Source organism: Dasypus novemcinctus, chromosome 18 (genome assembly GCF_030445035.2).
Source record: "Dasypus novemcinctus isolate mDasNov1 chromosome 18, mDasNov1.1.hap2, whole genome shotgun sequence".
Classification (NCBI taxonomy): domain Eukaryota; kingdom Metazoa; phylum Chordata; class Mammalia; order Cingulata; family Dasypodidae; genus Dasypus; species Dasypus novemcinctus.
Window position 1 is genome coordinate 87080479 of NC_080690.1, and position 27552 is coordinate 87108030.

The 27552-nt window shown below is 41.7% G+C and overlaps 1 long non-coding RNA gene across 1 annotated transcript; it reads right to left on the bottom strand.

Annotated features, from left to right (window-relative positions):
* On the bottom strand, positions 1 to 27198 carry LOC101441979 (uncharacterized). The gene is made up of 2 exons (XR_011646444.1): positions 27129 to 27198; positions 1 to 9737 (listed from the first exon to the last, which is right to left on the bottom strand). It is a non-coding gene; the product is annotated as an uncharacterized lncRNA (long non-coding RNA).
* Positions 27199 to 27552: the final 354 nt, after the last annotated feature.

The following is a 27552-nucleotide window of genomic DNA, read 5'->3' on the forward strand; positions in this document are numbered from 1 at the left end:
TAGAATGCAACAATTATTTTATTTAGAAATTGACACAAACTCCCTCATATATGTGTATATACTTGTATAAAAATTATAGCAGTGATTACTTCCATAACCTTTATATAGCATTTCTGTAGTAGGTAGGAACTGTCTTAAGGATTTTATATATACTAACTCATTTACTTCTCACAGTAATCTGAGATGAGTAATATTATTATCCTTATTTATCAGATGAGATAATGGGGGCACAGAGAGGTTCAGTAACTTGCCCAAGGTCCTACAAGTATAAAGTAGCAGGAAGGGGGCATGACCCAGTTTGACCAGCCCCAGAATCCTTGCTCCTAATCTCTAGGCTATACTACCTCTGCATGAAGGGATATATGTAAGTGCATAGAGGAAATTAGGAAAATGTCCACAAGCATCTATTAGCACAGTATAGCTTTGGGGAGGGCAAAATGGGGAAGACAAAATATAATTTCTTATTCTATATACTTCTGTATATTTACAAATGAATTTGTTGTGGCTTGTTTTATGGGCAGACCTAGTACATATAATAAAATACTATTACAAGTACAGTATATTTGACAGGAATAAAGGAATATATCAATGGAACAGAGTTCAGAAACAGTTTAGAATAGTCAATGGAATGTGGATTCTGCCTAATGGAATTTCAATCCATTTTTCAATAAAATGGTCTTGGGACAAATAACAATCTATGGGGAGAAAAAAATAATAAAGTGGGATCCTGATAACTCACTATTTCAAAATAAATTCCAGACAGACCTGAGATTTAAATGTAAAAAATAAAGTCAAAATAAAGACTTGAAGAAAATAGGGAACTTTAAAGTCTTATAAGAAAAGCCTTGTAAATAAGAACCAAAACTTAGAAACCATAAAAGAAAAAAGTAATAAATCTGACTACATTAAAAAATATTTTTTCATGGCAAAAAAAAATTGCCACTAAAAAGGTAAAACAAAAAACCAAATTGTAGGGAAAATATCTGTAGACATATGACAAGCAATGGATGAACTGTCCTTTCTACATAAAGAGTTCCTACAAATCAATAAGGAAAAAATCAACAACCCAAGAAAGAATAATGGACCAACAACATAAATAGTTAATACCAGCAAAAGCAATACAAATGGCTTATAATCCTATGAAAAGAGGCTCGACTTCCTACATAATAAACAGAACACAAATTAAGGCAAGATATGTTTCATATATCAGACTGAAAAGTTTAACAGTCCTGAACATTAATAACCAGGTACTGCTGTTTACGCATCTGTTCAACCTTTTTGGATGACAATGTGGCAGTGTCTCTCAAAAATTTCAAATGTATACATTTTACCTAGCAAATTCCACTCCAACAAATATATCCAAGTATTATCCAGGTACAGTTAAATATGCATATGTATGCAAAATGTCATAACACAGAATGTTGCAGCATTTGTTACCAAGTGCGTGGATTACTTTTTCAAATAAAGTAAAAATATTTGGTTCAAAAATGGAATTGTGAAACCCAAACATAGGAACAGAGTTAAGGCTATGTCAGATACAAGTGACAACATAGCTGAACAAGCCTTGAGCAAAACAGGAGAAATGAGGGCATCAATCAGGGCATTTCGCAGTGTAAGTGCAGGCTGGCCTCTGAGAATCTGGTAAATAGTTCTCCTTCCTACTTCCCTCTCAGACATTCCTCTCTAACTGGCCAATCTGACCCCTACTCTGTCCTTCTCTGCTTCTACTTCACTCTTCTTGCCTGTGGTAGAAAAGGGTACCAGGAAATGGCAGACTCAGTTCCCAAGGTGTCCTGTTCTCATCAGTCCAGCACTCACAGATAACTGCCTAGAGATCTTAAGTTCAAAGACACATTCCTAAGAGAAGCCTGCATCAGGGCCTCCAACCCCATCAATTTTGACCAAGGAAATAAGGATGCAGAATTCACTGCCCTCCAGCATAATCTAACTGGGGCCCTAGTAGTGATACTCCTATCACCAGAATGAACATAGTGGTGCCCACAGGTACTTGGTGGATGGAAGACGGGGGATGTTCTGTTCTCTGGTGGAGCTGGGCAAATTCTGTTGACCTTTAGAGTGCTTATAGGAATAGAGGGCCTGAAGGCTTCTGAAAGGCTGGGCTATAAGGAGCTTTAGAACTGGCCTCTGTCTAGGTGAGCCAGTGGGCAAACAAGGCTGACCTCATTCAACTCAACCAAGTCTCACTCTTCATGTGACCCCAAGGAGGCCACATCTCATGAGAAGTCTAGCTTTAGACTGGACTACAGTGAACAAATGGGGCTTGGTTTTGCTAGTTTTATCATGTGACTTTGGTTCTGTTCCTGGAGCATGGCCTTCAAGGAGTCTTGGGCAAGTGGGAAGAACCATGGCATGGGGCAGATCTTGTGGTCATGAGTTCAGGAGTTAGGAGTTCAAGCAGGATGTGGCCCTTTCAAACTGCCTTGTGAGGGACAAGAAGCACAATGGAATGGGTACTGGGCTTGCTTTTCCTCAGCCCAATATATGTCATCATTCTGGGGGAACATAGACCCAATGGCCAACCCACTGAGACCTCATGTTCTCAATCCGTCAACTCTACCTGTCTCAGGAGGCCTCCAGTGAACTGGCCTCTGTTTTCTACCATTCCAATGGTATAGACTAGAGTTTGAGAGGCAATGCTATCAACTATTTGTGATAGGTTCTGGGAGTCAAAAGAGACTTGGAAGACCCTTTCCCTTCTTTCAGTCTCCTGAACAAGAAGATAGGAATAACATAAACATCATAATCAATAGCAAAAAATTTTTAAGATTTAATTTTTACTTATTTCTCTCCCCTCCCCCTCCCCATTGTCTGCTCTGTGTCCATTCACTGTGTATTTTTCTGCGTCTGCTTGCATTATCCTGTGGCACTGGGAAACTGCACCTCCTTTTTGTGTGTGGTGCCACTCCTGGGCAGGCTGTGTTTTCACATGGGGCGGCTCTCCTTGCAGGGTGCATTCCTTGCACGTGGGGCACCCCTACACAGGGACCCCCTGCGTGGCATGGCACTCCTTGCATGCAGCAGCACTGCACGTGGGCCAGCTTACCACACTGTTCAGGAGGCCTTGGGGATCGAACTCTGGACCCTCCATATTGGTAGATGGATGCTCTATCAGTTGAGCCATGTCCGCTTCCCAATAGCAAAATCTTAATTATCACAAAGCATCCCTACCACCAGCAAAAGCAGGAACAATAGCAGGATCAGGAGCAGCTCAGGCTGAATGCTGCCACATTCTAGGCACACTAGATACCTCACCTCCTTTAATCCTAATGGGTAGAACTAATCTGAATTTCATGAAAGGAGCTAAGGCACAGAAAGGTAAAGTAATTTACCTAAGATCACAAAGCCAGTAGAAGGCAGACCCATGATTTAAATCAGGGGTTCTTAACCAGGGGTCCACAGACCCCCAAGATGTTCATGGAAAGATTTCAGGGGGCCCATGAGCTTGAATTGAAAAAAATCAACTATCTTTATTTTCTCTGACCTCCAATGTTGGGTATCAGAAAACTATCTGCCACTACATTCTGAGAAGGGGTCTGTTTTTTTCACCTGACTGGTAAAGGGGTCTGTGGAACAAAAGAAGGTTAAGAACCCTTGACAGAAACTAAAATTGACATGGTCCTGGTTCAATGTTCTTGTGCAAGTTAACACAATTTTTTAAACCAGGATTGGGCTTCCTGTATAGGACTTGTGAGCAGCCAGGAATCTACCATTTAAATAAGCACCTATTGGCTGTTAAGCACATTCTGCTCTCTTTTATAAATAAAAGGTCCAAAGTATACATGTTCACACACACACACATACATATACATGATAATAGCCATAAAGATATTTCAACATACTAGCTAGAAAAGAAGCTCCATGTAGGCCAGAGTTTACATCTGTTAAGCTTGTAATAAATAGCCTGTGCTGTTTTGCTTCCCTCCATATTAGTAGTGATTTCAATTTTACATTAAAATCTCCATAAGTATTACAGCTGATATAGGCTACAAGAAAGAAATCAGGTATCATTAAACATCTAGTAATAGCAATATCAGAGGGATTATATGAAATAGTGGCACACTGGCTTTCCATCTTTTGTTCCAAAAGATATGTTAATGTTAACTGTTAACATCTCAGAATAGCCCTTTCCTTGATAGTTCTAGTTTCTCCTCAAGTGGACTAATCTAACTAAATCTAAGACACAGTTGCTGGTAAGTCACACCTTTATGTGCTATCAAGAAGAGGCTGCCTATTAAACTATGAAATATCATCAACTAACCCTATTTCAGAAATTAAAATGTGAGAAGAAAACATGTCTTGGAATAAATGAAATACAAACAGTTCTCAGGGTTCCGTGTCAGGATTAATTTCTAGGCACACACTTTTTCTCTAGGAATGTGATAAAAACCTGACTTCAAACTTCAATAGGACAAATATCCTGTAAGAGGGGTTTCACTGGAACTCATTTCTGACATACTAGAGCTGTGTTGTTTAATGCAGTAACCAGTTGCTAGACATGAGAATGTCTGAACATTCTCAAACATGTTGAAAATGGGTAACAGAAAATGTGTTACTAAAATTAATTTCAACTGTTTCTTTATACCTCTTGGAAAAAATGTAACCACTGTATCATTTAAAATTAGGTGTGTGGCTAATATATTTCTCTCAGACAGTGCTACTCTGGAAGATCAGATCTCTGACTGGAAAAATATCCCACATGGATATTTTCCTGTTTGTCTCAAGTATGAGTTATCTTATCACACTAAGGTTAGCACTTTCTTAAGTAACTTTTCTGTATTATCACCTATATTAGTCAGCCAAAGGGCTGCTGATGCAAAATACCAGAAATTGGCTGGTTTTTATAAAGGATATTTATTTGGGGTAGGAGCTTACAGATACCAGCCCATAAAGCATAAGTTACTTCCCTCACCAAAGTCTATTTGGAGCAAGATGTCTGCCAATGTCTGCGAGGGTTCAGGCTTTCTGGGTTCCTACATTCCCAAGTCTTGTTCTCCTCTGGATTTAAGGTTCCTTTCTTCCTGGGGCTGTTTTCTCTTTCCTCTGTGAGCTTACTTCCCAGGGCTCCAGCTTAAGTCTTCAGCATCAAACTCCAACATCAGAAACCCTCAACTCTGTTCTTTGCCATGCCTTTTATCTGTGAGTCCGTACTCACCAAGGGGTGGGAACTCAAAGCCCTAATCATAACTCAATCATGTCCAGGTATAGATCAGATTACAAATACAATCCAATATTTCTTTTTGGAACTCATAATCATATCAAACAGCTACACTCCGCCTTCTGAATTCCAAAATGACATTACAATATTTGAAAAACCTTCAATCAGTAACAATGCAAGTACTAAATCATATCACAATCAATTTAAAGAAATACAGTTTTTCTTGGGGCAAAGTTCCATCTGCTGTAGACCTCTGAAACTTACAAAACAATTTATCTGTAACCAATACACAAATGGACAGACATAGGATAAACATTTTCATTACAATGAGAAACTGGGAGGGAAACATGAGTCACTGGTCCTCTACAGTTCAGTAAACCTACAGGGCATCCTCCATTAGATTTCAAAGTCTGAAAGTCATTCTTAAGATGGTTTCTTCTCCTTGGGGCCATATGGGAACCCACCCTTTCCACTGGCTTGTGCAACAGCCATTTTCTTGGTTCCACCCTCATCAAGCATCTAGGTGTTGACCAAGCTCCAGACCTCTGCCTCCAAGAGTGTTGGGGTGATTGCCACACCTCACCCAATCTTTGGGTTAGAGTCTTAACCCCCTAGTACAGTGATGTGAAGACAACATTCCCCCTAACCTTTGGCATACAGGCTCAATCAGAGCAATGAGTTGACCACCTGGTCTTCCCTAACCTTTGGGGGACAGGCCCACCCCTCTCAGACCTGTGGAGTGGTGACATTAACCACCCTAATTCTTGGGGAATGTGCTCCACCCTCTCTGTACCCTGAGGCAGCAAAACTCTCCCAGAATATCGGACAGGAACATCCACTCTTCAACTGCTGGGGCAAACTCACCTTCTCTGTACACATGGGTGGGGTTCCTCTCTTGGCCCAAGGTGAAGTCTTAATTCTAGATCTCAGCTTCCATGATTTTCCTCCTAAAGCTGTTTCTCCTTCAATCTCTCCTTTCCATGTCCTTTTTATTCCAGGATGACAGTGGTTTTGTTTATACAGCTCTCTCAAAAAGTCTGTTGGCTTAGCATACAGGAAGCAGGGGTCCAAGCCATCAGACAGTAAGACTTTCCACAAGTCTTTCCAACATAACTGCATCTCCCCTCCTGATTTACATGTTCCAAGTTTAGTTAAGTCCTCCAAAGGGGCACTTTCATCTGGAAGACTGATTTGCAGAGGATTGGAATTTTCAGAATCAGTTTCTGTTTCTTTGTGCCCAACAATTCAGTTCTCAGCTTATCTCACTCATCTAGCATTTTGCCACAAGCTGCAAGGAGAAGACAAGCTGCATTCTCCAAGTTTACTTTGGAAAGTTCTTCAGCTATATGCCCAGACTTGCCATTTTCAAATTCTGCCTTCCATAAAACACCCGGAGTTAATCTTGCTAAGTTTTCTGCAACTTTAAAACATGGATTGCCTTTCCTCCAGTTTCCAGTAATAGTTTCATCATTTACTTCTAAGGAATTATAAAAAGTCTCTTTAGTATCCATATTGCTAACAACAGTCTCTTCAAAGCACTGTAGGTCTTTTCTTCCAAGCATCTCACAATTCCTCCAAAAAATACCCCTTACCCATTTATAAAACTGTTTCAGCATTTTGGTAATTGCAAAAGCACTTCCCCACTCCTCAGTACCAAATTCTATATTAGTCAGTCAAAGGGATGCTGATGCAAAATGCCAGAAATTGGCTGGTTTTTATAAAAGGTATTTATTTGGGGTAGGTGCTTACAGATACCAGGCCATAAAGCATAAGTTACTTCCCTCACCAAAGTCTATTTGGAGCGAGACCACTGCCAATGTCTGCGAGGGTTCAGGCTTCTTGGGTTCCTACATTCGCAAGTCTTGCTTTTCTCTGGGTTCAAGGTTCTTTTCTTTCTGGGGCTTGCTTCTCTTTCCTCTGTGAGCTTACTTTCCAGCCTTCAGCATCAAACTCCAACATCAAAACTCCAACATCAGAAACCCTCAACTCTGTTCTTTGTCATGCCTTTTATCTGTCCTATTTTTTTTTTTTAAAGATTTATTTATTTAATTCCCCCCCCTCCCCTGGTTGTCTGTTCTTGGTGTCTATTTTGCTGCGTCTTGTTTCTTTGTCCGCTTCTGTTGTCATCAGCGGCAAGGGAAGTGTGGGCGGCGCCATTCCTGGGCAGGCTGCACTTTCTTTTCACGCTGGGCGGCTTTCCTCACGGGCGCACTCCTTGCACGTGGGGCTCCCCAACGCGGGGGGCACCCTTGCGTGGCTCGGCACTCCTTGCGCGCATCAGCACTGCGCATGGCCAGCTCCACACGGGTCAAGGAGGTCCGGGGTTTGAACCGCGGACCTCCCATATGGTAGACGGACGCCCTAACCACTGGGCCAAAGTCCGTTTCCCTATCTGTCCTATTATACCCTAATCATAACTCAATCATGTCGAGGTACAGATCAGATTACAAATATAACCCAATATCTATTTTTGGAATTCATAACCATATCAAACTGCTACATCACCCTATATTAGTTAATACCAAAATGGAAACTCATCACATTCACTGTTCTGATGCAGAAAAGGCAAGAGTTCCACTTTAAATACTTTCCACACTCATTACAATCATAAATTTTGTTTAAAAATGTTATTGAATAAATATAGGTATATCATACAACTTCAGAAAGAAATGCAGTGAAAAGTACATCTCTCCCAGGCATTCAGTTTCCTCTTTCAGCTGTCACCAATATTGTAAAGGTTTTGCTGTGGTGTGTTGACTCATTTAACCAAGGTTAAACAACCTCTGAAGGTTTTAAAAATGTTTGTTATATCCCTAGGGTTTCTCTTCAGTAAGTTTAGCAATGTGGCAAAAGAATTCTCATTTCTTATGCAGACAAGATACTTCAAGGATTGATGTTCCCAAAAGTAAGGAATGGATTATTTTCAAACAGCTGCTCTTCACTAAGAAATTTCTGATGATGTGTAAGGAAAGAGGACAATCATTGCTCTATTCATTGCATCCCCGCATGTGTCTCTCCAGTGTGCCAACTCTGGTGTCTAATAAGAGCATAGCTGTTCTGAAACTCTTTACCACATTTGATACACTGGTAAGGGGTCTCTTTAGTGTGGATTCTCTGATGCTTGGTCAGACAAGAGCTATCCCTGAAAGCTTTGCTGCACTGATTACACTTGTAGGGCTTCTCATCAGTATGAGTCTTCTGGTGCCGAATGAGGCCACTGATATTCCTGAAAAGTTTCTGGCAGTGGTTGCAGCCATAGGGTTTCTCACCAGTATGAATCCTATGGTGCCTGATAAGGTAAGAGCTCTCGGTGAAAGTTTTCCCACATTCTTTACATTTGTAGGGTTTCTCTCCAGAATGAATTTTTTTATGCACAACAAGATGACCATTCCGATTGAAGGATCTTCCACACTCTGTACATTTATAGGGTTTCTCTCCAGTATGAATTCTCCCATGCCTAATAAGGCATGAACCATTGATGAAGGCCTTTCCACATTCAGTACATACAAATGGCTTCTCTCCTGTGTGACTTCTCATATGGATAAGAAGGTGGGAGATATCAGGAAAGGGCTTTTCACATTCATTACATTTAAATGGTTTCTCTCCAGTATGAGTTCTGTGATGCAAAATTAGGGAAGACTGACAGCTGAAGGACTTCCCACACTTGTCACATTCATAGGGCTTCTCTCCTGTGTGGGTCCTCCCATGCTTGATAAAGGCAGAGCTAGCATTGAAGGCTTTCCCACATGTGTTGCATTTATAGGGTTTCTCTCCTGTATGGATTCTTTGATGCACAATAAGATTGTAGTTCTTGGAAAAAGATTTTCCACAGTCACGACAGATAAAAGGTCTCTCTCCAGTATGAGTCCTCTGGTGCCCAATGAAGTGACATTTCTGTCTGAAGGATCGTCCACATTCATTGCAGTTGTAGTTTTCATGTCCAGAGTTTGTTCTCTTCTGCTCATCAGGACATGTGCCCTGATCAAACACCTCATATCCCTTCCCTTTGTGTAACTGATTTTCTTCTTTGATTATTTTCTGTTCACTAACGGGTGCAGAATGGTTGAAGGAGTTACTACTTTCAGTATATTTAGAGGACTTATTTCCTGTTAGATATGTACCAACATGGCCAGGTTGACTGGCCTGCCTGAAGGCTGTTCCATAACCATCATTTTCATCAAGTGTGTGGCCTGCAGAGCTTTTCTGACGATTATATACATAACTGGAATGTTTAACATCTGAGTGATACTCACAGAAAGCTTTTGTTGCAGGACCTCTTGGAAGTGGAGCAAGAACTGGATAGAGACTCACATTTTCCCTAGATTCAGGATGACCATAACTTCTCACCAGAACCTCTGCATCCTCCTGGGTGGTTACCACTCGCCTCAAATGCTCCTCCAGGTTTTTGTGGTGGATTTCTACCTGATCCTCATGTTCCTGGAGTTCTTCTAAGGATAAATGCAATTCATCTCCAGTGAGTCTTTCCATTTTCACAAAGCTGGGGGGTTCTTCCTCAATAATATTCTGAGTTGGTGCTTCCATTTTAAATTTGGTTCCCTGTCTGGCAAGAAAAAAAGGGGGGGGGGATAATTTAATCCTTAGAGAAATGAAACTGCTGGAGTTAGAAGGGTGGCATGTGTTAAAACTGACCAGGGTCAGTATCTATTAAAACTGACCATATGCCTACCCTATGGGCTAGCAATTCCAGTCATAGGTGTACAATCAAGAGAAATGCATACATATTTTCACAGCAACACTTCATTACAGCCCAAGACTGAACACTATCCAAACATCTCACCAACTGGAGAATGGATGGATAAATTGTGGTTTATTCATAAAATGGACTACACAGCAATGAGTGCTTAAACTACAAGTATACAAAGCAATACAGTTAAATGCTTCAAACATAATTTTGAGTGAGAGATCCAAAATTCACCACTCTATGACTCCATTCAGATTTCCTCAGTTTTACTTGTATTCATTTTTATGTGGAAGATCTATATATAATTTTATCATCTGTGTAGGTTTGGGTATCCACTACTAGAGTCAACAAAAGGAAAAGAATATTTCCAAAACTAAAAAGATTCCTTATGTTACTGTGCTATAACCACAACCACCTCCATCCCATCTCCAGGGTACTATTAATTCTTAATGCCTTAAATATTTCCTTAGGATTCTAACTCCATCCAAATGAAAAAGACTTTTCATTAAAGGGTGTATATAGTACACATGGAAAGCATGAAGTCTTGTGTCTCTGGTTAGACTTACATTCCACCTACAGCTCCTCCTGATGCTCTTATCTCTCATTTACTCTCCACACCACCACACATTTCACTTTCCCTTCTGTGAAGCACAAGTTCCACACTGGACCAAATACCTCTCTCTGCTTCCGAATGACTTTGTTAATCCTTTGGTTATGAAAAATAAACAAAAGGTCCTCGCTTTTGAAAGAGCCAAGGTTCCCAACTATGCAGCTTTCTACCATACAGGTTTTTAAACATCAGGTCATCACTAAGAAGGAGCCCAGCTATGGCATTAACTGTCCTTGGGCAGACATGCTCCTCTCAGCAGGAGAAAAATCACCTCTGGTAGCTCTTTTGATTTTGCATTCCCAAGACCAGACAATATATTCAGAAGAGCAAAATTTTCTGAGGTGCCTTTGACACCTAATCTACTTAACTCTATAATAGCAAAGTGTGAATAATAGAAATATGTTCCAGAGATTGTTCACATCATAGGAAAGGTGGGAGGTGGAGATTTGCAAGGGCCTCATTGTGCACAAACCATCTACATTCCTGGGGGGAGGTGGCCCCATCCTCACAAAGCACTGCACCTCAATGGAGCATTTCTTCTCCTCCATACTGCTTCTGCCGGCTCCTACAATGAATAAACTGGAGCCATTCCATTTTCTCATTGCCACTGGTGATTTTTGCGTTCCTTCCTCAAGACTCTGCTAAAAGCCATAAAACAGAAAATGGGTCTTCTGTGCAAACAAGTTCTGTGGCTGAGTGATCCAGGTGCTTCTAATTTCTGATACTTTGTGATACAGGTTTTGAGCTGTCCTTGTCTAGGCAACTGTCAGATTAATCCTGCAGATGGAGTCAAATCTCCAGGTTTATTTTTAGTCCCAAAGCAGGCAAGGACTTCATGAATGTGGCCTGCGGACCCAAGATCCACTGGAACAAGAATTAAGACTTGGGTGAATTAACTGATTCACATGGTAGTAATTTATTTTGGCATTTATTTTTACTCTTTTATTTTATGTTACATGAGGACTCTTTGTCTTTCTGATCTACTTCCAACCCTTCCCTTAGTAAAACGTACTTGGGAAGCAGACTTGGCCCAGTGGATAGGGCGTCCACCTACAACATGGGAGGTGTGTGGTTCAAACCCTGGGCCTCCTTGACCTGTGTGGAGCTGGCCCATGTGCAGTGCTGATGCGAGCAAGGAGTGCCCTGCCACACAGGGGTGTCCCCATGTAGGGGAGCCCCATGCGTAAGGGGAGCTGCCCAGCACGAAAGGAAGTTCAGCCTGCCCAGGAATGGCGCCACACACACGGAGAACTGACACACAAGATGATGCAACAAAAAGAAACAAATTCCCATGCGGCTGACAACAGAAGAGGACAAAGAAGAACAGCAGCAAATGGACACAGAGAACAGACAATTGGGGGGGGGGAGCGTGGGGGGAAGGAGAGAAATAAAAAAAATTTTTTTTTAATTTTTAGTAAAACATACTTTAAATGGTTTCCTCTTCTCATTGGCCCTTCACAACTCTGGATTAAACACTTTCCTTGAGCCTCTTATAACAGTAATGTGATTATTTGCAGAGGTTCTATGAGACGTGATCTTCATTTTTATCAGGATATAAGTGGACAAATTGCACAATCAAGCCCATATGTGGAGTGTGATATTTGAGAATAAATTCTACCACATGACAAGCCCACCACAAAGGAGCAAAGACTGGACTTCCTCTGTAGCACCAACTCGAAAGGTTTTACCAGGAAATGGCCTGGAACCTGTTTTGTGGCTTAGAGGACCCCAGGTGGGAAGGTACAGGGTAGGAGGAGAGATCTCTCCCAGCAAGCCAGGAAACCTAGCAGATTTGAGGTTGCAGGGGATTTAAGTAGAGTAGAATACACCCAAATATCTAGGTACTGAAGGTGCAATCTGGGAGATGAATTTCCTGGATCTGGTTTACCAGACTCAGAATAGAAAAACAAATCAGACTCTTGTGCTGTAGCTAAATTTAAAAATGCCTCTGTTTTGAGAGATATATATAGAAGAATTTAGGGGGAAAGGAACACAATGTCTGCACCTTACTCTCAAATGGGTCTGAAAAATGAGAAATGTTTATTTGTAGGGACTCTTAACCCAGATTTTACCAAGGCCATTCCCCTTGAAGGGTGGGGGATGGGTAATGTTCCCAGCCACAAAAAAACACAAAGAAATATAGTAAAATAGTAACAACTGGAAAATCTGGATAGAGAGTATATCTGTTAGGCACATAATAAGCTTGGAATTCACATCTGGGAGATACAAACAGAATGTTTAAAATCACACTCCAATGTTGGTGAGCTTGCTGGCAAACAACATGTAGCCAAAATGGCCGCTAAGCATACACAATGTCTATCACAAAAGGCACCTCCCTTCTTCCTAGCCAGTCTCCTACCAGAGAAGCCAGCATGTGCCAACTTCAAAACTACCTCATCCAATCAAGTAGCTGCTTCATATTATCCCAATCCCCTTAGCCTATCTATAATTGACGCGTCACCTCAAGCCCCCACCCCTGCCTATATAAGCTGTATCACTTCCCCAATAAACTAGACCTGCGCCTTGAGCCTGTGCCTCCGGGGTGGTTACTGTGTGTTTAACCTGGCTGTGTGATACCGGGGGCCCCGTCGTCACTCACAACCCGTTCGAGAAGTGCGCCTCACTGAGGTGAAAGCCATCTAGCTAACGGCCCCAGGGGCACGCCCACACTCCAACACATAAAAAAGACAAAAAATATGAAGAAAAGGATCAAAGATAGCATAGCTCAGACAAGGGCACAGCTCTCTTGCAAAAAAGGGAAGGAGAGAAGTCATCTGAGGGAGCTACCTTGTGGACCCCCACAGACCAGGTGCCACACACATTGTCTAAAGGGACAGGGGATGGAGAGACAGAGAATTTCAGAGGAAAATCGTGAGTTGATACCCACATGGCTGGGAACACTACTCATTCCCCACCCTCCAAGGGGAATGGCCTTGGTAAAATCTGGGTTAAGAGGCCCTACAGAGAGGGGAAAGGACAGATTCCTTCTTGGGAAGAAGGAGGGGGCAGTAGAGGGCAGAATGTGGTTTCTCTTCAGCTCAATGTAACTACCATAACTTGCTGGTTCAGAAAAACTAGTGGATAAATGAGAAATGTATGTTTTTATTCAACTGTTTTCTTTTTAAATTATGTTTTCAGTTATTCAAAGTACAAAATAAAGTTAAAAAAAAAAAAAAAGGGTTTGCCAAGAAGCACCACTTACTGGCCAGCCAAGAAAGTGAAGGAAGACAGGCTCATCTCTCCCAATTCTTTCCCAGGCATGGTAGCCTTGGTTGAGCCCCATCAGCAGTTCCTTGCCCGTTTCGACTACTTAAACAGGGCAATATTAAAGTTTGAGAAAAAATTAAAGTAAAAGTCAAAGAACAATAGTGAATAAAACTACTAGGCAAGAGAGAAACTGATCAATAGAGCAAAATCACCAACATAAACAAATGGCTAGGTATCAACAAAAGGTAACAACCCATACTAAGAAAGAGGAAGACATGGCCCAATCAAAGGAACAAGCCAAGAATCTAGATAAGACTCAGGATCTAAGACAACTAATAAATGTTCACACAAACCTCCTTAATTTAAGGAGAAGAAAGAAAATATGACTAAAGGGATAAAGGATAATAAGATGACACTGTGTGAGCATAAAGAACAATTTGAAAGCCTGAAAAAAAAAAGCAACAGAGCTTATGGGAATGAAAGATAATGGATGACATTCAAATTACATTAGAGACATATAACAGATTTGAAACCTTAGAAGAATGAATAAGTGAATTTGAGAACAGAACATTTGACATAAAAAATAGGAGGAGAGAGAAAGGAATGCAAAAAAATGAATAGGGTCTCAGGGAATTGAAAGACAACATGAAATGTACAAACATATGCATTACAGGTGTTCAAGAAGAAGAAGGAATGGAAAAGGGTAGAAAATATTTGAGGAAATACTGATTGAAAATTTTCAAACCCTTATGAAAGACATGAATATTAATATTCAAAAAGGACAATGTACCCCAAACAGAATAAATCCTAACAGACCTACTCTGAGACATCTACTATTCAGACTGTCAAAGACCAAAGACAAAGAGAGGATTTTTAAGAGCAGTAAGAGAAGAGTAATGTATTACTTAAGGGAGCCTCAAAAAGGCTAAGTGATAAACTCATCAGAAACCAATACAATATATTTAAAGTATGGAAAGAGAAAAACTGCCAGCCAAGAATGCTTTAGCTGGCACAACTATCCTTGAGATATATAGGGAGGAAAGACAATGAGAAACACAACTAAGCAGGGAGTGGAGTTGGCTCAAGGGATTAGGCACCTCCCTCCCACATTGGAGGTCCTGGATTTGGCTCCCAGTGCCTCCTCAAAAGAAACAAGGAAAATGAACAGACCTAGCAAGTGTAAACAAAGAGGGGGGTGGGGAGAAGTTTTTTAAAGAAAGATACAGACTGATAGAATGGATTAAAAAAAACAGGAGAGAACCAGCAAAATGGCAGCAGACGAAGGAGCTCCTAGAGTCAGCTTCTGGTACAGGGCAGTTAGTAAACACCCAGAGCTATCTGGAGCTATCTGAAGCACCTGGGGGCTCCAGGAGGCCAGAAGAGCATCCTGCAACATTCTTGAAGAAATGGAAGGCAACTGCCCATCTAAGTAGAGAACTCCACCCCATGAAGGCTGGTGTCCATCCTTCACTGGAGGCACAAGCTGCCTTGGAAGCTGTTTGGCGGCTGGAATTGAAAGCTCCACTTCCCAAAAACAGGGGGAGAAGAGATGAATGGACACCAACTTCAGCTATGTGATGAGTAAATTCAGTGGGCTAATCCTAGAACAGCTAAAGTTTGGGCCTGTCCAAGTCAGAAAGAGGCCAGGAACTGCCATCTAAATTCCACATCTGGCACGAGGGCAAGTGGGGCGAACTGAAAATCCCAGTGCTGGTGGGGACTGGCTTCTTCCCATCCAGGCCAGAGTTCAGCTGCAGCCTAAGCCCAAGTGCAACCTCCAGCAGGGAGGAAGCTGCAGGGACCTGTGTCAGCCTCTCTGGGAAATTACTGGCCAAGCCACAGAGGCTGGTGATTATCCTACTCTGGCAACATGAGCCACCCCAGGAGCTATTCTGTGGCTGGAATTGGAAGCTCCATTGCCCAAAAACAGGGGAGGAAGAGACGGTTTCTGCTGCTGATTGGCAGAATCGGCTGGCTAACATATAACCCTGGGAACAGCTGGGGTATGAATACGCCCAAGCAGGAAAGAGGCCAGTGACTGCCATTTTGACTCTACCCCTAGGCATGAGTGGAGGTCATGATTGAAAATCACAGTGATAATAGGAACCAGTTTCTTTCATCCAGATCAGCCTGCAGTCCTAGGCTAGACTTCAGCCCCACCTCTGGCAGGGAGGAGGCTGAGGAGCCCTACACTGTTGGAAACTGAGGCACAGTGGCCTCTCAAGGAGAGACATGCTGTCTCTATGACTACGCTTGCAACCTAAGGAATGCAGTGATTGGGAGTTCCCGGCAAATGGGCTGAAGCTGTTAAAGGCTGAAGGAAAAGATGAGCTCATACCTTTTGTAATGTATAGAACACTTAGACTTTGTACCTTGAGATAAGGTTTTTTTCTAAAATTCCTTAGACTATAGGTAATGCTGATAGTTAATACGAGTTGCTCCTTAATGTCAGGTAAGCTATGTTTCTACTAGGTCTGTGCTTATTGGCACGTAGGCTGTCGTGGTCCTGCTTGTAGACACGTACACTGTGGTATATAAAGAGCCCCTTGCAATCAATAAAGTTGTCTGATGAGTCTCTACTCGCAGATCCCCTGATCCCAGCTCTCTTGTTCTTTTTCTCTCGCTCTTTCTTTTTCTGTTTCATTTTCCCTTCTCTCTGTCTTTCATTCCCAATACCCTTTGGGTCTGTCGACTCTGACACTGCACCAGCCTATCCAGGGAACTGCAGGTAACTTTGGCTGGCACAGATGAAAATCGGAAGTCTACCAGGGCAACTGCAGTCATCTTGGACCCACACTGCACAGATTACTGCCCACACCTGCAGCTCCATCCCTGCCCCAGGCAGGAGAGAAAGGGGTGTGAAGCTTCATTAGTCTCTCTGGGCAACTACAGTCTAGGCCTGCATGACTTGGATTATTCCACACAGCTCTGACTCTGTCCCTACCCCTGGCAAAGGAGAAAGTTGGAAGAAGCTTCATTGTTCCCTGGAGCAGTGAGGGCAGCTTAAGCCTCCATAGCTTACAGCACCAACTACATGCTTGGCTCCTACTGCACAACCAGCAAGGGAGAAAGGGGAGGAAGCCCTAAACTAAAGAGAAAAACTGCACCCAAAATAAATATTCTAGTAAGACAGACGCCAAGACACCAACAAAAAATTACAATCCATACCAAGAAAAAAGATATGGGCCAGCTGAAGGAACAAGGTAAGTCTCCAGATGACACAAAGGAGTTGAGACAACTAATCATAGATGCTCAAACAAATCTCAATAATTTCAATGAGATGGCTAAAGAGATTAAAGATATTAAGAAGACACTGGATGAGCACAAAGAAGAATTTGAAAGCATACACAGAAAAATAATAGATCTTATGGGAATGAAAGGTGCAATCAATGAAATTTAAAAAAACATTGGAATCATATAATAGCAGATTTGAGGAGGCAGAAGAAAGAATTGGTGAGTTTGAAGAAATGACCTCTGAAAGTGAACATGCAAAAGAACAGATGAAGAATGGAAAAAATTGAACAAGGTCTCAGGGAACTAAATGACAGCAAAAGGCATGCCAACATACATGTCATGAGTGTCCCAGAAGGAGAAAAGAAAGAAAAAGGGAAAGAAGGAATATTTGAAGGAATAACATTAGAAAATTTCCCAACCCTATTGAAGGACATAGATATCCATGTCCAAGAAGCACAACATACTCCCATCAGAAAAAATCCAAATAGACCAACTCCAAGACACATACTCATCAGAATGTCAAATGCAAAGACAAAGAGAGAATTCTGAGAACAGCAAGAGAAAAGCAATGCATAACATATAAGGGATACCCAGTAAGATTAAGTGCTGACTTTTCACCAGAAGCCATGCAGCCAAGAAGACAGTGGTCTAATATATTTAAGCTGCTATAAAAGAAAAACTTCCAGCCAAGAATTTTATATCCAGCAAGACTGTCTTTCAAATATGAGGGCAAGATTAGAATATTCACAGATAAACAGAAATTGAATTTCTAAGCAAGAGAAAAGATTTTCAGGGCATACTGAAGGGTGTGCTAGAGCCTGAAAAGAAAAGACAGGAGAGAGAGGCCTGGAAGAGAGTCTAGAAATGAAGATTATATCAATAAAAGTAACTAAAAGTATTGAAAGAGTGGTGAAAATGAAATATGACAGATAAAACTCAAATAGTCAGAAATAAACCTAACCAATGACGTAAAGCACTTGTATTCAGAAAACTGCAACTCTATGTTAAAAGAAATTTTAAAAGGCCTATATAATTGGAAGAACATTCCGTGCTCATGGATTGGAAGACTATCATTAAGATGTCAATTCTACTCAAACTGATATATATATTTAATGCAATCCAGATAAAAATTGCTCCAGCATTAAAAAAAAATTGAAAACACGATCAAATTTATTTGGAAGGGTAAGAGGTCCTGAATAGCCAGAAACATCTTAAAAAGGCAAAGTGAACCCTCATCTCCAGACTTTAAATCATACTACCTAGCTATAGTGGTAAAAATAGCATGGTACTGGCCTGAAGACAGATACAATAGACCAATGGAGCCAAACTGATGGTTCAGAAACAGATCCTCACATGTATGGTCAAGTGGTTTTTGACTAGCCTGTCAAATTCACACAGCTCAGGCAGAACAATCCATTCAACAAATTGTGTTGAAAGAATTGGATATCCATAGCTGAAAGAAGGAAAGAGGACCCCTATCTCACACCTTATCCAAAAATTAACTCAAAATGGATCAAAAACCTAAAAATAAAAGCAAGAACCATAAAACTCCTAGAAGAAATTGTAGGAAATAGGAAAATATCGTCAAGACCTTGTGGATTCTTTTTTTTTTTTTTTTTTTAGAAGGTATTATTTATTTATTTATTTATTTAATCACCCCCCCTCCCCCAGTTGTCTGCTCTCTGTGTCTATTTGCTGTGTCGTTTCTTTGTCCGCTTCTGTTGTAGTCAGCAGCAAGGGAAGTGTGGGAGGCGCCATTCCTGGGCAGACTGCACTTTCTTTTGCGCTGGGCGGCTCTCCCCACGGGTGCACTCCCTGCGCGTGGGACACTCCTGCGTGGCACGGCACTCCCTGCGCGCATCAGCACTGCGCATGGGCCAGCTCCACACGGGTCAAGGAGGCCCAGGGTCTGAACCGCGGACCTCCCATGTGGTAGACGGACGCCCTAACCACTGGGCCAAGTCCGCTTCCCAAGACCTTGTAGATTCTTAAAGGAGATAAGAGGAGGACTGAGTGGACTACTTACGTATAATGTATGTATAAATTTTAATTAGCTTTACTGTAAAAGTGTGGAAATGGATAGAGTGGATGGTAACACATAGTAATAGCTAGTTTATAAATGGGGATGTGACTGAAAATAGTAGACAACAGACAATAGTCACTTGTCAATGCGAACTGATAGAATGCTAGAGAATAATCTAAGAACTGAATAGCACAGTGAACCAAGATGGATGAGAATTGTGGTTGATGGTACAGATGCAAGAGTGTCCTTTATGAGCTAAAGCAAATGTATATCACTACTGCAGGGTGTTGGGAATGTGGAGAAGTATGGGAAAAATACAGCTGGAGTGACCTATGGGCTGGTTAATAGTGATAATATAATATTCATGCATCTATACAAAAGATGTACTGTGTTGATAATGAGGCAATATGGAAAATGTGAGCCAAATGTGCACTATGGAAATGGTAACAATCACATGATATTATCTTATCTGTAGCAAATGTTCCACCACAGTGTGGTGTATTGATGGGGGGAGAGGTGTTGTTTGGGAATTCTGCACATTTGCATGATTGTTTTATAAGTTTACAACCTCTCTCATAAAAAATATATTTAAAAAATAGTAGGGTGGGTTTGGGGAAAAATGCACCAAATGTAAAATAAGGACTATGATTAGTAATAAGATTTTGAACATATTCTTTCATAATTTGTAACAAACGTCTCATGACAGTGAAAGGTGTTGGAGGGTTGATGTATCGGAACCCTGTATGATGTTATGCATGTTTGTTTTGTAAGTTCATAACTTTTACTATACACTTAATTGTTTACATATGTTCATATATATATGATATAAAGATAATAATAATAGGGTTGGTTGGGGGAAAAATACTTTGGTTAGTAGTAATATTTTGACAATGCTCTTTATTCATTAGTTAAAAAGCTTTAACAGCAATGCAAGTTAATTGGTGGTGGGGGAGTTATGAGAGTCCTGTATGTTATATATGTTTGTTTTATAAGTTCACAACTATTATTATACACTTATTGTTTATGTATGAATGATATACTTCAATACATTTTAAAAAATCATAGCAAAAGGCAAAAACAAAAAAAATAGAAAAATGGGCATAGAATATGAACAGGTAATTCCAAAAAAAAGAAACCTGATGGCAATAAACAAAAAATGCAATTTCACTAGTAAACAGAGAAATGTCAAAACAAGGATACAGGCGGCAGACTTGGCCCAGTGGTTAGGGCGTCTGTCTACCACTTGGGAGGTCCGCAGTTCAAACCTTGGGCCTCCTTGACCCATGTGGAGCTGGCCCATGCACAGTGCTGATGCGTGCAAGGAGTGCCCTGCCAGGCAGGGGTGTCCCCTGAGTAGGGGAGCCCCACGTGCAAGAAGTGCACCCTGTAAGGAGAGCCGCCCAGTGCGAAAGAAAGTGCAGCCTGCCCAGGAATGGTGCCGCACGCATGGAGAGCTGACACAACAAGATGACGCAACAAAAAGAAACACAGATTCCTGTGGCGCTGACAACAACAAAAGTGGACAAAGAAGACGCAGCAAATAGACACAGAGAACAGACAACCGGGGTGAGGGGGAAGGGGAGAGAAATAAATAAATAAATCTATAAAAACAAACAAATGAACAAAAAAAACAAGGATACATTTGTTAGCCATCAAATTGGCAAAAAGTAAGAGGCCTCACACTTTCACATGTGGACAATAGGTCAAGGAAATAACAAGTCTTTAATTTACCTGGTGTAGAGGTAAAACAGAGGCCTCAAAAAAATGAAGCAAGGGGAACAGATGTATCTTAAGCAGCTGAGCGCCCACCTCCCACACAGGAGATCCCAGCTTTGGCTCCCAATGCCTCCTAAAGAAAAAATACAAAGACAAGGAGCAGACAATGAGAAAAAAGACAAGGGAGACATTTTTTGGGGGGGAGGGTGAAATGAGGCAGAAAGCATAAAGAAAAAAACACAAAAGGTCCTTCAAAACAGGAAAAGATGCTAAGTCTTATTCAGGGTAAGAGAAATGGAAATTAGAACTAGAGTGAGAAGAGTCAGTCACCAATCAGATGATCACAAATTCCAAAGCTTGGCACCATACTCTGTGGGTAAGGGGAAACAAGTGCTCTCACATATTGAGGAAGCAAAAAATCACAATGCTAGTTACAGCTACCAAAACCATTTGCATTCATCGTTTGTGCCCAGCAATTCAACTCCTAGGAATTCACCGTGAAGCTACAACTTTAACACTCTAAGAATACATATGTACAAAGTTAGTCATTGCAGCATTGATTATAATTGCAAAAGACTGCAATCAAACCAAATGCTCACATATAGGAGAGAGTTATGCGAGGTACTCAGTGGAGCACTACAAAGCAGGAAAATCAGGATAACTTTGATATACTAAATTGAATGATCACCAGGACGCAGTGCAAAGAAAACTGCAAGGTACAAAACAGTACAAACAGTAGGCTGATTCATTTCTTCAGGTGTATCATTTTATACAAATTTAACTTTTCAGCCAGGTAAGACATTTACATTATTTTAAGAATTAAATTAAACCAAAGAGAAACAAAATTGGCCCTAAAATTGAGAACTGAAACACATTACCCTAACCATATATTAAGTTAGTAACATAATTACAGAGAAAAAATATTATTTAAAGGGACTTATGAATTCACCACTCTCATATTTTTTTAAAGATTTATTTTATTTACTATCTCCCCATCATTGTTTGTGCTTGCTGTCTGCTCTCTGTGTCCATTCACTGTGTGCTCTCTGTGTCTGCTCATCTTCTCTTTAGAAGGTACTGGGAGCTTAACCTGCGACCTCTCATGTAGGAGAGAGGTACTCAATCACTTGAGTCACCTCCACTCCCTGCTTTGTTGCTTCTCTCATTGAGTTTCCTCTTTGTGTCTCTTGTAGTGTCATCTTGTGTCAACTCACCACGCCAGCATGCTGTCTTATCTTCTCCAGGAGGCACTAGGAACTGAACCCAGAACCTTCCATGCGGTAGGTGGGAGCTCAATGACTTGAGTCACATCCACTTCCCAACTTTACACTCTTGGTGGGATATATTCTAAGGACAAAAAGAACTAGAAAGCAAGCTTAAATTTTATTCAAGAGGTTTATTATTATAATAATATTGGTGCAATTGTGAAACTACCATGCATATTACAGGGTAGAGCAAATAAGTAAATATGTGATTATTAGTATTCCAGGGTTTTTAATGTAAGAAAAATGTGTATGTTTAATATAAAAATAAAAACAGAGCTTACATTGTTAAATATGAATTAGAAATACCACTGACATCCTATCTCTGTTCTCTGGGAGAGCCTGGAAGCAATGACATCCTAGGAGAAATAACAAACCTGGCACACAGATATGTGGTCTCTAAACACCATTCCCCACTGAAAGAGTACAGGACTCCTTGGAGAAAGGTCTTATGTCAGAGCTGGGGCAGTGAAAGTCCAGGGTGAGTATGGAACACTATGTATGTCCAGAGAATGAGGGAGATGTGATATGTCAAAAGGACATAACAGCTAGTCTGAAGCAGCCAAATCTGGGAAAATTTGGACACCAAAAGAAAAAAGTGTCAATGACTGAAAACAGTGAATGAATAAAAATTAACCCAGGACTCCATACAGTTTCATAAAGGAAAAGGAAGAGAATTCAAACAAACAAAACAACAACAAAAAACTTCATTTGCTACCTGCAGTTGACTGAAATAATGGTCCCAAATACATCCACGCTCTAATCCCTGAAACCTGTGATTGTTAACCTATATAGCAAAAGTGACTATGCAGATGTGATTACAGATTTCAAAATGGGGAGGTTATCCTGGACTACCTGGATGGGCCCTAAATTGTGATATACACAATCCTAAGAGTCCTTATACGAGGGTGGCTCAGGGGAATTTGGCACAGAAGAGAAGGCAAGGTGATCAGGGAGACAGATTGAGAGATGTGGCCACAAACTGAAGCAGCACCTAAAAGAGGTGGGAACAGGTCCACCACTGTCTCCAAGGGGAGCACAGCCCTACCAATACCTTGATTTTGGCCCAGTTTCACTGATTGCAGATTTTTGGCTTCCAAAACTGTGAGAGGATAAACTGTTTTAAGCCACCCAGTGTGTGGTATTATGTTACAGCAAGCTTAGGAAACGTATACACTACCACTGAAGACAAATCCCTACTCTGAAAACTGATAAAGAGAACAACGATCAAACCTTTACCCTGTCTCTTTTGGCAAAAGGTTATTAGGGAACAGGATAGTTGCAGTCTCAAAAGTTCCTTTATGTCAGAGAGTGCTGGTGGTCTGACTTTCACCACGAGAACCTCTCAGCCTCACTAACAGTGAGCCAACCAGACCCCATGTGCCTCCTGATAGGCTGCACGGTGACCCACAAAGCATCATGATGCTCAACCTCTAGAGCAGGGGTTCTTAACAAGGGGTCTGAGCTTGAACTGAAATTCAGAAAAAACAATATTCTTGTGTTGGTGCAGATGTGATATATTTATTAAATAAGACCTAGCATAGTGTGGACTTAGTAAGGGGCCCTGCTCTAGAAGCTCCAGGTTACAGAAGGCACATGGTCTGCAGGAGTAAGTTACCACCACCACAAGGAGACACGGGCTGATTCAGAAAGTTAGATATTCTTTAACACAACTAGCTGGCCTCTCCAAAAGGCAACACCATGGCAGAAAAAAGTGGGGGAAGAACTTCTAGATTTAAAAAAACAAAAGTATTTTGTGTGATCCATGTAGCTTCAAAAAATAAATAAATAAATAAATAAATAAATGAAACCTAAAAACCAAAATCAATGCAAGAGACAACACAACTTGGTTGAAAATGAAAGCATTCAAGGAATTAAGGACTGGGAAAATCTGAATATGCATAGGATATCAGATAACAGGGAATTACTATTAGGTTTCTTGGATGTGTTAAAGGTATTATGGTTGTGCAGAAGAATGTGCAGAAGAAGAATTCTTAGGATATATGTGCTAAAACATTTAGGGGTGAAATGCAATAACCACTAATTTTCAAATGGCTTTATATGCATACACCAATTCACATATATGCATACATATACATATATGCATAAAATATACATATGCATGCACACACATAAATACACATACATATATGCACATCACCAGGTATACATAAATATATATACGCATACACATGAATACACAAATATACACATACACAGAGATGTGCGTTATATATACACCCACATACACATGCACACATATATACACACACCTCCACACAAATATACATACATATACACATATACTAAATATAGCTAACTACATCTATACATATGTACACACAGAAATGTACACATATAACTTATGCATACACAATACATATCACATACACATAACATATAACATGCAAATATATGATGCAGGTGTATAAAGCAAATATGGCAAAATATTAATTGCTGAATCTAGGCAGTGGGTGATGGGTATTCATTACACTCTTTTCCAACTTTTCTGTTACAATATTTTAGAAAATTTTCAAAGAGAAAGTGGGAAATATGTCTCCTAGTAAAGACACTATATAAAAAATAAGTAACACCTTGGTGGGAATGAATTTATAAGTGTTTAAGTGTTCAAGAATTACCTACAGGTATTTTATGGGGATGTGGAGATAGGGTGGGGTAGATGTGATGCTAATTGCTAACTGGGAGCTACAAGAAAACCACAGAGTTACCACTCCCCAGAAAATGCTGACTCCTAAAGGCCTAAATGGAGAGTAAATGGAGAGTAAATGCAGGAGAGAAGAGGCAGGCCAGGGGTGTGTGCCTGTAAGAACTCAATTCCTGCAGGGTCCAGCTCTCTAAACCACTTCACTATTTCCCCTGGCTGTCTCCAGAATTACCTATTCCTCCAACTGCTCTTGGCAGCTGGCAACTGATCCAAGTTTAATTATTCAATCTCTTTGGTTTTATGAAAAAAGCAAATTTACTTACTTCAAATAAATGAAAGTAGGGCAAGGAAAATTCCATTTTAGATTCAAAAGGGTAGTTTACTATTTATAAAACTTGCATCACATTTCATTTAAATATTTTGCTGTTACAAGGACGGTAAAATTAATATAAAACACACTCATAGAAAATTTGGAAAATATACCTAAAAAGGAAATAAAAGTCATCTGTAATCTCACCATGTCTTTCCTATTTTCTTCCTGGAGAATCATATTTTGACATCCTTGGAACCAAACTGTACATACAATTTTGCGCCCTATTTTTGTTTTTCCCAGCTAACATTATGGGTATTTTCCACAATTAAAATTTCTTCGTTAGCATAAAAAACAGCGGTCACTTTGGAGAACAATTCAGAAATATCAGGTTGAAATCAAAATTTAAAATGCAAATGCCAGTTAGTCACTTCTAGGTAAAGCAATGTGGAGAGGAGGGAGTCACAACGCACATTCTTTTCACAAGAAAAGAAAAACTCAATAGTAATATCAGGGAAGCGGACTTGGCCCAGTGGTTAGGGTGTCCGTCTACCACATGGGAGGTCCGTGGTTCAAACCCCGGGCCTCCTTGACCCGTGTGGAGCTGGCCCACCCAACAAAAAGAAACACAGATACCCATGACAAAAAGATACACAGATACCTATGCTGCTGACAACAGAAGTGGATGAAGAAGACGCAGCAAATAGACACAGAGAACAGACAATGGGCGGGTGGGGGGAATAAATGTATAAATAAATAAACCTTTAAAAAATAAATAGTAATATCAGAGGACCTCACACTCCATAAGTGTTGTTTCATCAAACTTTTGCTCCAGTTACATACCGATAAAAACTTTTCATGCAATTTAGGATCTCAAGCACAGCTTTACTGAGCGATTCATGAATCCCACTCAGAAAGTAGAAAGGAGATCCATCAAGGGGGTAGAAATGGGAAGCTCATAGAGGGTAAACGTGGAAGTAAGGAAATGTTCTAATTGGCTGAAATTAAGTTTCCATTTTACATAGGGGGTGTCTTACAAAGTGGGGAGCAGATATACACTGACTAGTATGGTATGTTTGTCCACTCTGATAGGCTATCTCTACTAGAAGGAAACTAGTTTTATCACCAGGTATTGCTGATTAGCAATCCGATAGGACATTTCATTTTCTCAGAAACCCCTGCAGATTGTTTTTGTCTTCTGGAAAAGCCTTTCTCAAGAAGGGTTTTTTCCCCAGCAACACCCAACACAGAGGCCATTTTATTTTACTTAAAATTAAGTATGTGGGTCTACAAAGACCAAAAAAAAAAAATTGGATTAAAGAACTTTGAAAATCACCAGACTAGAGAAAAACGCTTATCCCTTTCAAGATGCTCCTTGAAGATGCTGAAAAACTGAGGGAGGAGGAAAGTAGAGGCATGGGATTTGAGGGGAGGATGTGGGTTATGGGGACAAGAAAATCCTCAAGACTGTCAGGACTGTGGCCAGAAAAAGGAGCCACCATTTACAGAGGCCAGAAACAGGAGGACCTGGTTTAGCAAAGACAGCTCAGCTGAGGACCCTTAAGTCGGAGATGCCAGGCCCCTGAGGCCTGTGGGAAAGGAAACGCAGCCCAGGATCCTGGGGTATGCAGGAGAGGAAGAGGAGTCGTCAGCAGGAAGGGGAGGAGGCCTGGGAAGGAGAGCTCACAGCGGGCAGAAGGGAAGGAAGCATCCACAGACTCCCCAAAGGTTCGAGGAGGAGAAGCAAGGTTTAGGGGGAGACTGGGTTGTCCGCAGAGAGAGACACAAAGCGGGGAAAGGTCACTGGGAGTGGGACACGAAAGAGAAGAGGCGGAGGAAGCCCACGCCACCCGGCCAAAGGGAGAGGAGGCGGGTCCACGCCCCAAGGGCAGGGAGGCGCCCGCCTCCTGCAGGCGAGAGGGCACGGGAAGTACCCGCACCGCACCGAGAGGAGAGCAGGTGGAGAGGACCTGTGGCCAGCAAAGAAAGGTGGGGGGCGAGGAGCGGGAATCCGAGCCCCGCGGCAGCCGACAGGAGAGGCGGCGTCGCACCGCCGGCCCTAACCGCAAAGCCGCCTCACCCGCCCCTCGCCCCGGGCTCGTGCAGAGCAAGGCCTCTGGGCGCGTTCACAGACGGGCAGTGCGGCCGCGAGCACAGCGCCGCCCCGCCCCAACCCGTGAACCCCAGTCCCTCCCGCTCACAGGCCCGACAGGCCGAACTCACCTCCCGGGGCCCGCCAGTCCCGGTCTGCGTGCCCCCGGCTCTGCGCATGCGTGCGCTGGGTCTCGGATGCAGCCCCCCGGCTCTGCGCATGCGTGCGCTGGGTACCGGATACTCCCATCCCCGACGTAAGGGCCCCGGAGACGCTGCAGGCTGGGCGGGCCGTGGGGGTCAGAGAGCCTTGGGAACCAGTGGTTGAGTTCTGTCTCGCAGCGGTGAGCGCCGCGGTTTCTTTCTTTTTTCTCTAAGGTGTAACAGACAAAAAAAAATCCCGGAGCACACGTGGGCGGCCAATGGGCCGTTGTAGACGAGCACCCTGTGTCCCCCAGATTTGCTGAGCTCTACAGCACCTTGGTGCCCCCTTAATACCACAGGGTTTCCACTGCTCTGCCTTGGACCATCACGGATGTGGGTGGCCCCACTGTGA